General features: G+C 37.6%; 1 pseudogene; it reads left to right on the forward strand.

The window, feature by feature from the left end:
- The first annotated feature begins 12437 nt into the window (after positions 1-12437).
- Positions 12438-12856, forward strand: LOC108303107 (annotated as a pseudogene).
- Positions 12857-13009: the final 153 nt, after the last annotated feature.

Here is a 13009-nt window from a genome sequence, read left to right on the forward strand (position 1 = left end):
GTGCTGGGATTACAGGCTTGAGCCACCGCGCCCGGCCCCACCTCTTTAATTTCTTAGTGGCAGAGTGCAATGTAGTCCACATTCTTGAGTTTGAATAAGCTCTTATTGATCATGTGATCTTGGACCAATAGCTTAACTTCTCTAGGCATCAATTTCTTCTCTAAAATTAATGATAAGGTAGGATGGTTGTGAGGGTTAAAGGAAATGAAATATATTAGCAAAGTGTTAGGCACATCACAGGCTTTTGCTAAATGCTAGCAACTGTTACTCCTTCTTTCCTTTTTCCTTACTTTTCTTTCTAGAAAGCAAATTGTTGTCTTGTAGCTTTGTTAATATGCATCGCCTCCTACTGCTATGTAACTAGGTGCTCTTTAACAAGGCTATTAGTTACCTCTAGCTACATCTATTTTTATAAACAAATAAATTCTGAGCCATTATGCTGTTCAACAGAACTAAATTCTTAGTAAGTATCCTAATTATATATTATGCAAGAATAGGTAACTAGTTTCTGATATTCTGAGGAGGTAAATTGCATATTAATTATAATTATAAAGCACTTTCATTTGTCAAGCTTAAGTTGTTGTGTGTATGTGTACAATTTGATAAAGCCATTGATGAAGATGGTATGTTATTATTGTTTCCATTTAGCAGATGAAAAGACTGAGGTTTGAAGAGGTTGTATAATTTGTCATAGTTTATATAATTTGTCTTTAAAAAACATTTCATTCTGTCCTAGTATGGTGAATTATTTGTCTCAATTCATTTTAACTTCATCATTTTGGCACTATCATAAGTGCAGCTGAATAATCATAAAACATTGTTTCCAAACCTAAATATGGCCGGGAGCAGCGGCTCATGCCTGTAATCCCAGCTACTCGGGAGGCTGAGGCAGGAGAATCACTTGAACCTGGAAGACAGAGGTTGTGGTGAGCCGAGATAGTACCATTGCACTCCAGCCTGGGCAACAAGATCGAAACTCCATCTCAAACAAACAAAAACTAAATATGTAGTCAGTGATAACTCTGTGCACAAATGGGTGACATTTTTGAATTCTAAACAGCTGCAGTCTTGATTGCCTTGGTTGCTACAGGATCAGTATGACTTTCCTTCATTGATTTGTTTTGATTGGTTTATTTGTTCATTTATTCAACTACAGACTGCTCCCCATGTGATAGACATATTGCCTGGTATTGGGTATCCAAACCTGAAAAGATACAGTCTTTGCCCTTAAGCAGTCCAGTGAGGAGATCTATCATTCAGTCATGCAAACTAATTCTTTTTCTAATTGCACCCCAATGAAGTTATTTATCATTCCTACAGAAATCATCAAATCCAAAAGTCAAAGATGTATTAACTCTCTTTAAAATAAATAAATAATTTATTGCATGCATTATCTGACATTTTGTAAATTTTAGGAAAATCAGCTGCATCAATGCTTCCTCTTGCTTCATATGATTTGAGATGCTTTTTGTTGTTTCATTTTGTTTTGTTTTTTCAAAAACAGGATCTTGCTATGTCTCCTCCAACAGTGTTCATTAAATATTTTTAAGTAGTATGAAATACCTGATAATTAAATGTGATAAATACTATTTTCTCACCAGGCATGGTGGATCATTCCTGTAATCTCAGCACTTTGGAAGGCCAAGGCAGGTAGATCACTTGAGGCCAGCCTGGCCAACATGGCAAAACTCTGTCTCTGCCAAAAATACAAAAATTAGCTGGGAGTGGTGGTGTCCACCTATAGTCCCAGCTACTCTGTTAGTCTGAGGTGGGAGAATCCCTTGAGCCTGGGAGGCGGAGATTGCATTGTGCTGAGATCACCACTGCATTGAGCCTGGGAATAGGGCAAGACCATGTCTAAAAAAAAGAGAAATATATATATATATATATATATATGTTTTCTCTATTATGGAAACAAAGTAAGGGTTGAGACCCTGAAAGTACAAAAAGGAACTTATTAGTATGAGAATACAATGTAGAATATTTTCATTGAATAATGATGTATATCATGGTCATAGACTCCTTTAGAATCCCAATATTGGGCTGTGCGCAATGGTTTATGCCTGTAATCCCAGCACTTTGGGAGGCCGAGGCAGGTGGATCATGAGGTCAGGAGTTTGAGACCAGCCTGACTAACATGGTGAAGCCCGGTTGCTACTAAAAATGCAAAAATTAGCTGGGCGTGGTGGTGCATGCCTATAATCCCAGCTACTTGGGAGGCTGAAGCAGGAGAATTGCTTGAACCAGGGAGGTGGAGGTTGCAGTGTGCTGAGATCGTGCCATTGCACTCCATCAGTCTGGGCGACAAGAGCGAAACTCCATCTCAACCAACCAAACAAAACAAAGAATCCCAGTACTTTAAAATTTCAGCTACAAATGGTCATTTGAATACTTATATTTTGATAATAGATATTTTATATTATTCTAAGAAGTTTTCAAACAAAATGTGTCATAAGTGGTTAAAATAACTCTTGAAGAAAAAAATATTTGACAGAAATTTGAAATATTTGCTTCCTATGAATGTATATCTGAGGTCTAAATTATGTGTATGAGTCACAGATGGTGTTTGGAGGATTACATAGAGACTAAAACTATTCACCTTCTAGAACTTACTTATTCGTTTCCTCCATTGGTTTGAAAGGTCTGTGACAGTATGACCATGTCTTATCCTTTTTTATTTTCTTCTTAGCATACATTATCTTGCCTTCAACATGGAAAATACTAATTGAATATTCAAATGAATTGAGTGAATATGATGAGCTTGAGATCTGTAATGACCTATAATTTAATTTTTAAATCAGAGTATAATAATTCTTATCCATGTCACTTTTAACTTCTATCACTTCTGGTTAGGTTGTTAGATCAGGCTTTGAGTTAATTTGCAAAATTAGACAAGGTTTATCATGTTGTTTTAGAAAAATAGCCTCATTAAACACTGAGATTGTCGACAAGATATGCTTGGTGAAATATTTTGATGAAGACACTTCTCTTTAAATAATAATTGTAAAATCATGGTTTGGAAGAATATATGGAATCATGTATGTAAGACAGGCTGCTTCTAACTCTTTTGGTCCTTTCTGAACACTAACTATGAAACGTAAAATGAAAAGACATTGATAATCAAAATAGGTAGTGTTTTTGGTTCTTTTTAAATCACGATTTTTTATTTTTTATTTTTTTAGTGGCTATTGTAGGACTTGGAAAATCATATACACTTCAATCCCAGGAACAGTGGTATTGCCAAAGCAAAACATCTTCTATTTACATATAAATGTCCTCATTCAGCATGACTGAATACCTTTCTCATTTATAATGAAGTGGCAACAACCACAGCAATCAAATTCTAAGACATAGAGACTAGATTAAAGTGACTGAGCATGTCTCAGGATCGAAAAACAATCTTTCAAAAAATTTAGCCTGGTCCCAACGTATAATCCAATGTAAAGCTATTTCAAATTATTGCCAGATATCTGGCTATGATTTTGCAATTCCAGCCAAATACTTCATAAGACCTTTGGAGGAGAATCTCAGAAGTTCCTGCCTCAGCCAGTGACACAAAGGAAGTTTTGATCTATTTTCACTATACAATTTAGGTTTTGCTGAGAGACCAATAGTTTTTATTTGTAAAATGGCCTATAGAAGTCAATGAACATAGTGGCTTTGCATTAACCACAATATTGTCATTTCAAACGGAAAGTACAAGTTTATCAATGTCCACTTTAACCTTTTTATGTTCTCAAAGCAACAGGAAGCCAGTTCATGTGGTCAATTAAATAGCTGTTTACTTTGACTTTGGTATTTTGTGCCATGCTCTTATCATTTAATTTGAAATATGTATATTTTAATTAAAACATTAAAAAATTGAGTGCAATTTATTCTGCAATGGCTCATTTTTAAGTTTAAAATAAGTGTATTAATTTGTTATTTAATATTTGACTAGATAGCATTAATATCAATCTCACTACCAGTTTACAGCAATCTTATAAGTTATTTTGCTTCTCTTAAATGTATTTTTGAGGCTGGACACAGTGGCTCACATTTGTAATCCCAGCACTTGGGAAGGTGAGGTGGGAGAATCATTTGAAGCCAGGAGTTTGAGACTAGCCTGGGCAACATAGTGAAACCCTGTCTCTATTAAAAATACCACAATTAGGCCGGGTGCTGTTGGCTCACACCTGTAATCCCAACACTTTCAGAGGCACAGGCAGGCGGATCACAAGATGTCTTATGAGTTTGAGACAAGACCAGCCAATATGGTGAAACCCTGTCTCTACTAAAAATACATACATACATACACACACACACACACACACACACACACATATATATAACATACATACATATACCATATATATGTACATATATATACATACATATACATATATATATATAAAACATACATACGTATACCATATTGGCCATGCATATATATAACATACATAATACACACATATATGTATGTATGTATGTTACATACATATATACATACATATATATGTATGTATGTTACATACATATATATACATACATATATATGTATGTATGTATGTATGTTAAGTTAGCTGGGCGTGGTGGCAGGCACCTGTAGTCTCTGCTACTCAGGAGGCCGAGGCTGGAGAATTGCTTGAACCTGGGAGGCGGAGGTTGCAGTGAGCTGAGATCGCACCATTGCACTCCAGCCTGGGTGACAGAGTGACACTCTGTCTCAAAAAAAAAAAAAAAAAATTAGCCGGGCATGGTGGGACATACCCATAGTTCCAGCTACTGGGGAGGCTGAGTTTGGAGGATAACTTGAGCCCAGGAGGCAGAGGTTGCAGTGAACTAAGATTGCATCATTGTTCTCTAGCCTGGGCAACAGAATGAGACTGCCTCAAAAGAAAAAAAAATTAAATGTATTTTTGTGCTTTCCATTTTTGTCTCTTAATCTCCCCACTTATGAAGTGTGAGTCTATAAAACTGTCAACTAAAAGACTGGGCATGGTGCCCCATGCCTGTAATTCCAGCACTTTGGGAGGCTGAGGTGGATGGATCACTTGAGCTCAGGACTTTCAGACCGGTCAGGGGAACAGAGTGAAACCCTGTCTCTAAAAAAAAGAAAAAATACAAAAATTAGGAGGGGCATGGTGGCAGGTTCCTATAGTCCTAACTACTGGAGAGGCTTAGCTGAGAGGATACCTTGAGTGAGCTATGATCATGCTATTGCACTCTAGCCTGGGAGACATAGTGAGACCCTGTTTTTGAAAAAACAAAACAAAATGAAACTTAACGAAAAGCATCTCAAATCATATGAAGCAAGAGGAAGCACTGACGCAGCTGATTTTCCAAAAATATATACAAAAAGTCAGATAATGCATGCAATAAACTATTTATTTTGAAGAGAGTTATATCTTTGACTTTTATGTTTGATGATTTCTGTAGGAATGATAAATAACCTCATTGGGGTGCAATTAGAAAAAGAATTACTTTGCATGACTGAATGAAATTCATTTTTACAGAACATAAAACAATACATTGAATTAAAGAATCTACTCAGATTGTCCACTTAATAGTTCATAATTATTGTTTTATATTAGCATTCAATCACTTTTACATTTTAAGAATTTAAAATATGGTATTGGTGAAGGATCTACTTTCTGATCCAGTAGTGCAATTGATAAGAAGATATTCAGATATAGAGACTGAACTAGGCAACTTCATCAAACAAGATGAATAGGGAAAGTTTTGCTTAAGTGAGGATGAGAATCTTATGGGAGTACAAGTGGAACTGGTGCCAGTAAGTTTACCAATGAATCGAAGGAGTCTCTAGGGCCTGAGGTCACCCAGTGTTCACTGCCATGGTGATGTTGAGGGATGTCTGTGGAGAGCATGGTTGCAGACATTGAGGGTGCAATGTCTGCAGAATTGAGGTTGGCAGGGTGCCATCACCACCAGCACAGCAAATTGGGTTGTAAGCAGAGGCTGTGACCCCATCCTATTGGCTCCAGCATGAGATGAGAGCTGCCTCAGCCTTGCCTTCACTGGTTGGCAGCAACTCTTCTAGGATAACTTGTGCCTCATACCAAATGTCCTTCATTTAATGAGCTTTTGTAGGACCCTTCTATAGTCTATGAGCAGAATGGCAAAGCATCATCACTAGTTAAGTTTTGTCAACTCTGATTCCCTTAGTCTAGAATGAAGAGATGTCAGAAATCTCTTAATGGAATTGGAAATGCATGAAAATGAGGGGCATATGAAGTAGAGCTTGGGGACACTTACTAAGCCTTCTTAAGTTGTTTGATATGGGGTAAAGGACAAGGCCTTGGTAGCTTAGAGACTGGAGGAGTAGGAGATGAACAGGGTAGATACCTGTGAAGGAGGGAGGTTGAGATCAGTAGGCCCTTGAACCTATGTTACTATGTAGTGAGTGGAACATGCCAACAACTCCAAGTCCTGGCCTGTGCTCTTCTTATGTTAGAAAGCCTCACTCCTTTCCTGGCTTGGTGGCATCCTGTGTATCCCTAACCACGCTGCTTGTTGACATGTTCCTCAACTTGTTTCTTCCTTCTCCCTTCCTGATCTTTCACTGTCTGGGGACTGCCAGCCCTGTCCTCTGGGTTCTTCCACCACATTTCTCTTATAATATGTAGAGTTAGTTTGTGATTCCTTTTTTTCTAAATTTATATATCCTTAAGGAAGAGAGCTTGTCTTTATAACCTTTGTGTATAACACAGTGGGTGACATTTAATCTACATATGATACATGTTTTTATAATTGGCTGATCAAAATAGCTGTTTAAATGACTCCAGAAAGCGCAGAAAGGACTGAATTACACTAAGTTTTTTCTAAAAAGTTGCATGTAATTATGAACTATATTCTTTTGTAAAACAAATAGTAATGACCCTGTTGGGTCAATGGCAGGGAGGGAGAACTGGTGAATGGCAAAATGATTGTCAATTACTAAAGAACTCATTAGATATCAACAGAGCTTGTAAATTAAAAATCATTCGAGTAAAAAAAAACCCAACTCGCTGGGATTTAGAAACTGTCCGAGAGAGATTAGAGGAAACTTGATTTCTGAGAGTCTGTAAAATAAAGGAAAACAAATTAGGCATTTCTTCAGAAATGAGACCTCCTAGAAGACAGCGAAAGGAAATTTTTTAAAAAGGATTGTTTTTACTTCTATTCTTTCCTTGGACTTTCCTAATCAACTCTTTTGTGTGTGTAGTAGCTTTGTTGAAACACAGTACATACACTAGGACCGGGTAGGACAGGTAATATTCACCATGTAAAACATACAATTCAGGCCAAGCACTGGTGGCTCCCATCTGTAATCCCAGCACTTTGGGAGGCTGAGGTGAGAGGATTGCTTGAGGCCAGGAGTTCAAGACCATCCTGAACAAAATGGCAAAACTGTCTCTATGAAAAATACAAACATTGGCTAGGTGTGGTGGTATATGCCTGTAGTCCCAGCTACTTGGGAAGTTGAAGTGGGAGGATCGCTTGAGCCCAGAGGTCAAGGCTTCAGTGAGCCATGATCACTCCACTGCACTCTAGCTTGGTGTGTCATTCATAATACTGCTATGAACAATGAGGTACAAGGTTTTGTGAGGACAAATGTTTTCATTTCATTTGGGTATATCCCTAGGCCTCTTTTCCAGATGCTCAACAAACAGCTTCTACAAACACAGACTAAAATACTTCCGTAAGTTCTGAGAACCATCCCCTTTTGCCCATCCCTCCAAACTTGGGCAAGTAAAGTCAAAATTCTACTCAACTTTCCAGGCCCAATTCATTCATTCATGCATTCACTCAATAAATATTTTATTTGTTTATTATTTATTTTTGATACTTTTAAATTTCTATTTTTTTATATAAGACCCCTCTCTGCTTAAAAAATTCATAGTATGTTCCTTCTTCTGGGTAACTAGAAGCAAATATAAAAATTTCTAGTTGATAAGAGGGTTCAAAGACTTGCCATGTCACAAAATCAAGTCTGTCATCTGTTGCAAAGCCAACAAGTGAGTGGGACTGAATACAACCTCTTAAAAAGCACACCCATGTCAAACATAAGATATAAAATATGTTTTACATCTTCACAAGATACTTTCTGGATAAATGTGGAGTTCACTGTAAAAATCCTAAGACTGACTATTTAACTCTGTCAACTTAACAAATGTTAGGACTTTTCAGATGAAATCAAATCTCTTCAATGTGTGAGACATTGATAACATGTTATTCCCTTTGTTTCTTGGTTTCATTTAATAGACTATGTATTTAATTGTTCAAGATGACACAAATTCACTTGTTACCATTACTGAAACTTATAAGCATTCATGGATGGCTAACCGAATTGGTTTTTATTAAGCATGGTTTGGATACCACCATGGATGTGTGAACTTTGTTCCATTTGACAAGGATGAGCTGTATCCCTTATCTTTTTATCTGTATCTTCACAGATACATGACATTCTCATGAAAAAAATCTTCCTATTCAAGGAAAATATATTAAAGACAAGCTATATAACAAACAGATGCTAAATACTACTGCTTAAAGAAAGCAAAAGTTTCTTTTTTTCACTGTATGCAGAGGATGGTTCAGGGCAGCCTGGCTCCCTGATATCAGTTAAGACTCGGGGTACCTTCCATTAGCTTGTACAACCATCTCTTAGGGCACTGTTGCTGTATGCATGGCCAAAGTGGGACTGCTCCCTATCTCATTTTCTTCAAGTGAAAAAGGAAAAGAGAACAGCAACAAACATGCCCTGTGCCCTATGGCTAGTAGAACTGATTACTTCTCACGTTCTATAGCAATAAGTAACCACAAAGGATGCTGGGAAATGTGGTCTGCCCTGGTAGTCACATGCCCAGAAAAAGAGGGAAAATAGATTTTGGTAGACAGCCAGCAGTTTCCATCAAATGTTTTCTTTTGTTGATTTGCAGAATTATATCTCCAAGATAAATAATTTGTGATTTCAATAAGCATTTTCTTTCACTGATTCATAGCAATTTAAACCTGCTTTCGTATTCTGTTGGATTGCTATTTTATTGTGCTATGAGGAAAGCAAAATTTATGCTTGGGAGTAAAGTACTCACTGATTTGCACTGTTTTCTTGCACAAAGCAAGATAGCCCAGGAGTCTTTTGAATGAAGAATACATTTTCCTCAGGGTCCAGGGATAAATACTCATGATTTGGGGAAATTAAATAAGCAAAAATAAATGGACTTGAAAAGTGTAAAGCTTTTTATAAATGCAAGATTGTTATTATTACAGTATTATTATCACTTAAGTGTTAGTGGTCCATTCTTTATAGGATATTATGTGTATTGGCTCAACAAGGAGTTGGCCTTCTTACAAAGACATTTTGTTTTTTACTTTCCAGTTTACTTTTCCAGACTATCCTAGAGAGTTCAAAGTGTGATCTGCTAGCTGTCTGTAATGTGATGATAATTATAACAGACTTTGTCACAGAAATGAATGATATAGTAAAAACCCTATGCTTTCATTATCATGATTCTACACAGTTACACATTTTTAGCTTCTTCTCCGGAACTTACCAAATTTCCTTTGTTGCTAATATACTCATTTCCCACAAGTTATGCTAATTTTTTTAGAATTTATTCTTACTCTTTTAGAAAAAGCTGCATTAGCTGGGACTCGGTGGCTCATGCCTATAATCCCAGCATTTTGGGAGGCCGACGTGGGTAGCTCGCTTGAGACCAGAAATTCAAGACCAACCTGGCTAACATGGCAAAACCTTGTCTCTACTAAAAATATAAAAATTAGACAGGTATGGTGGTACATGCCTGCAATCCCAGCTACTCAGGAGGCTGAGTTACAAAGATCTCTTGAACTCAAGTGGTAGAGGTTGCAGTGAGCTGAGATCACGCCACTGCACTCCAGCCTGGGTAACAGAGTGATACTCTTCTGTCTCAAAAAAAAAAAAAAAGATGAAGTAGAAAAAAGCTGCATTAAAATTTACATTTGTTTTTTTTCTTTTTATTTTTTTTGAGACGGAGTCTCGCTCTTGTTACCCAGGCTGGAGTGCAATGGCGCGATCGCGGCTCACCGCAACCTCCGCCTCCTGGGTTCAGGCAATTCTCCTGCCTCAGCCTCCTGAGTAGCTGGGATTACAGGCACGCACCACGATGCCCAGCTAATTTTTTTGTATTTTTAATAGAGACGGGGTTTCACCATGTTGACCAGGATGGTCTCGATCTCTTGACCTCGTGATCCACCCGCCTCAGCCTCCCAAAGTGCTGGGATTACAGGCTTGAGCCACCGTGCCCAGCAAAATTTACATTTGTTTATTGTGGTACTGGCTTTTCCACTTAAGATTCCCAAAAATGTTGGAAATATTTTTGGAGAAATACTTTTTATTTATTTATTTTTTACAATGATTCTATAAACAAGTCTCTTGATAAAAAGAGCTTATTTGTCTCATAGAGGTATGCCTACTTTGGTTGGTGAGAAGACACCTGCAAACATATTGATTCTTCTCAGGAAAAGAAAAAAAAGCCAACTTATTTTTCTTTCATAATATGCTCTGTTATTATCATTGAATTGGTATGATTGTTGTCAAACAAATTACTTCTTATGGTTCCCTATGATTTTTAGTTTCACACTATTTATATGAAATTTTCTACCAATCTTTGAGAAAAAACTAGTAGAAGAGGAGCTTTACAGTAATAATAATAATGTAAGGATATCCAAAAAAATAAGATAGTATTAGGAGAGTGGACTAATTTTTTTTAAATCAGATAATCCTGTGTACCAGAAACTATAAAGCATGAAGAAGAAATTCTTGCCTTCAAAGAGCTACATTCTAATTTTAGAAAAATTAGACCACACTGAGCATATGCATAGAGTTAGTCTTGTGGAAAACATACTACTTGTAGAAAGTACCTACCCTGAGTCACTCAAACATTAGCCTAGATCTTACTTAGGTTAATTTTATACACCACTCCTATTGTTTTAAGAATGTTTGTCCTCTACAAATGTCTCCTCTTTCAAAAATAAGCCCATTTGGGGATTATGGTAATCTTTGCTCCTGATTAAAATTTCTATATCCTGTTGCTTTGTATTTTACCTTTCACAGTAGCTTAATCCATATTCTATGGTTTTGTGATTAACCCTGAATATGGAATCTTAGTGTTGGTTTCACATGAGCCTCATTGGAACATAAAGCACGTCTCTTTGTTTCATTTACAATTTCTGCAATAGCATTGATTTACCTTGCCTAGTTTTGTTCACTGAGCAAAGAATTTTCTTTCGAGATTTCGCTTTCTTTCTTTCTTTAATTGGTTAGCTCTGGTAGGTGATTTTGTAGTTTTTCTGAGGGGGGGATTCAAAGCACTGATCAGTAATTCATAAAGCTGATTTTTTTTTTCCACAATTGAAATAAGCAGAGACATTTGGCAATCCACAAATGCTAGCCCTACTGTCCGCAGTGTTAAGATAACTGATTAGTTCCGCAGCCCTGCTCAACACCTCCCAGCATGCACCTATAATGGGCCATAAACTTGAAAGCCCCCAGGCCTCTTTCCCTGTTTCTGGGTGAGGTTTGCAGTGTGGAGGAGGGGTGGCAAGCCCGGTAAGAATGAGTGGGAAACACTGACAGAATTACAGGGGGAATGGGAAAAAAAGAACTTAAGAGGATTATAACAAGAAAGGAAGCATTTGGAGTCCTGGGAGGTGATGCCAGTCAGGATCTCTGAATTGCTAATAAAAGAGAAATTTTCCCCTTCCTTATATAGGCCTGAGGCAGGGAATTTCTTTTTCCCTCTTATTCCTTTCCATCTTTCCTCTCAGGCGGTGATGGTACTGCCCTTAGGGAGGAAAGGGACCAGGTCAACTTTTCCAGAGAAGGAAGTCCCGTTGAAAGGATAGCTTTCACATTACATGTTCATGGAGTAGGAAGGAGCAATCCAAAGAGGCATGTTTTAGCTGGGTAAGCTGATGACATCTGAAAACCTCGGGCCAACCTGACTCTAAGTGGAATGTAGAAAATTGTTATTCAACAGTGGCTATTCAATTTAGGGAGTTCTATGAAGGGCTTTTTCACAAAAAGCCTTAGACTTTCCGAAGGAAGTACAGGCAATACGAACCACTTAAATGAATATTTTAATCTTGAAGTGTGTTTTATTCATATTAGATTATGTAAGTCTTTTTTTATGAACATGTTGCAAATAGTACTAGAGAATACTGTAGTTTTTAATTTTTTAAAGAATATTACCAGACTTGTTACTAGCCACATATTTTTTTTCTCATGAGCCTATTTCTAGTGCTTATACTTTAACAGATACTCTAAAAGATTGGCAGAGATATTAAAAATTCTGAATATGTGGAATTGCTGAACGTAGAGGTTAGAATGCTTTTTTTTTAACAGGATAAATTTGCTTATAATTTAAGAACAGTGTCAAAATCTACTTCCTTTCTCCTTCTTTCCGGCAGCGCTCAAAATGTTGAAGCGAGGACGTGGTGGGTCCCCTTTTGGGGAGTTCTGGATTTCCTTGGGTCTTCCGGAAGGAGCGTAATCAACTGTGTTGACAACACAGGAGCCAAAAACCTGTATTTTATCTCTGTGAGGGGGGTGAAGGGACGGCTGAACAGACTTCCCTGCTGGTGTGGGTGACAGGGTGACGGCTACAGTCAAGAAAGGCAAACTGAGCTCAGAAAAAAGGTACAATCCAGCAGTGGTCATTGGACAACCAAGTTGTACTGGAGAAAAGATGGTGTGTTTCTTTATTTTAAAGATAGTGCGGAAGTCATAGTGGACAGTAAAGGCGAGATAAAAGGTCTACCATTACAGGACCAGGAGCAAAGAAGTATGCAGACTTGTGGCCCCTGGATTGCATTAAATGTTGGCAGCCTTGTGTGATTCTCCAGTGTATTTGTAAAAAACAAAAACAAAAACAGGCCGGGCGCGGTGGCTCAAGCCTGTAATCCCAGCACTTTGGGAGGCCGAGGCGGGTGGATCACGAGGTCAAGAGATCGAGACCATCCTGGTCAATACGGTGAAACCCCGTCTCTA

The sequence above is a fragment of the Cebus imitator genome, unplaced genomic scaffold (genome assembly GCF_001604975.1).
Source record: "Cebus imitator isolate Cc_AM_T3 unplaced genomic scaffold, Cebus_imitator-1.0 Scaffold45, whole genome shotgun sequence".
Taxonomy (NCBI): domain Eukaryota; kingdom Metazoa; phylum Chordata; class Mammalia; order Primates; family Cebidae; genus Cebus; species Cebus imitator.